Raw genomic sequence first — 1215 nt, 5'->3', positions numbered from 1 at the left:
TAGTGCTCACCTTCAGAATTTTCTAGAGATTAGCAGCACAATCATCATTAAGGACGTTTCTCAAGACATCATACTACTTCGCCTAGTTTCCATTCTCACTAGTGGGAAGATTGAAGCAGTGGTTTTACATCAACAAAGATCATATCAACACTTGGGCAAGATGTTCAAAGGCCTTTCTAGAAAAGTTCTTCCCTATAGGCAAGACCAATGCCTTAAGAGGAAAGATTTTAAACTTTTAACAAGTAGAAAGGAGAAACCATTCTAGAAGCATAGAAACATTTTCAAGAATACATTTCAAATTGTCCTCATCATGGGATGGAAGATTGGTTGCTCATGCAAAGTTTCTACCATCATTAACTGCAAAAAGCTCATGAACAACTCGATGCCACTGCTAGGAGGATCATTTATGTCACTCACCCTTGAAAAAACTAAAACTCTTATGGAAAAGATAGCCTCTAATCAAGGCTGATCATCATGCAACATTCAATTATGTAATAAGAGTGAAGAAGTACCAGAAGAGGTGTGTGCACTGTCAACCAAGATGGACGTACTGTTGAATTGGCTTGAATAGTGAGCCAATTACAAGAAAGATCATCAGGCTATTCAAGATGCATTCAATGCTCAGAATATATGTGGAGAATATTTGGGGGTTGAATTCCCTAAATATCAGGAGGATGCAAACATCATCATCAACAACTCTGCTCCACAACAACAAAGACAAGGGTGGAATCAACAACAATAGTCGACTTACCAAGGTAAGTACCTAGGTAATAGCTATAATACTCCTAAGCAGCCATCCTTGAGAGACCTGATCTTAGAACAAGCTAGGATTAATGAGAATATTTCTAAGAAGCTTGCTTTTAATGATAAGGTCCTAGAATGCATAAATACTAAAATGGATAGTTTTTCTTCTGCTATAAAAGACAAACTTAGCTATAATAAAAAGATAGAATCCCAATTAGTCTAGTTGGCTGTTGCTCTACCTTTTGCCACTAACCTTAAGAAGGTAAATGCCATAACTACAAGAGGTGGCAAGTCTACTCGTGATCCACCATATCCGACAAGGACAGACAAGACACCTAGTGGCTAGTGCTGGAAGAGGAGAAAACTACCGATGAAGTTGAAGAATTTGGGCCACAAGAGCAAGAATTACAACAAGATTTTCATGACATGACTCTCCTACCGTTTCCACATAGAAATCAGAAAACCAAAATG

The 1215-nt window shown here is 38.0% G+C and overlaps 1 non-coding gene across 1 annotated transcript; it reads right to left on the bottom strand.

The window, feature by feature from the left end:
- Positions 1–209: 209 nt before the first annotated feature.
- Positions 210–317, bottom strand: LOC136519156 (small nucleolar RNA R71). Its single transcript, XR_010774718.1, has one exon. It is a non-coding gene; the product is annotated as a small nucleolar RNA R71 (small nucleolar RNA).
- Positions 318–1215: the final 898 nt, after the last annotated feature.

The sequence above is a fragment of the Miscanthus floridulus genome, chromosome 17 (genome assembly GCF_019320115.1).
Source record: "Miscanthus floridulus cultivar M001 chromosome 17, ASM1932011v1, whole genome shotgun sequence".
In the NCBI taxonomy this organism is placed as follows: domain Eukaryota; kingdom Viridiplantae; phylum Streptophyta; class Magnoliopsida; order Poales; family Poaceae; genus Miscanthus; species Miscanthus floridulus.
This window is presented reverse-complemented; position numbering and strand designations above follow the sequence as displayed.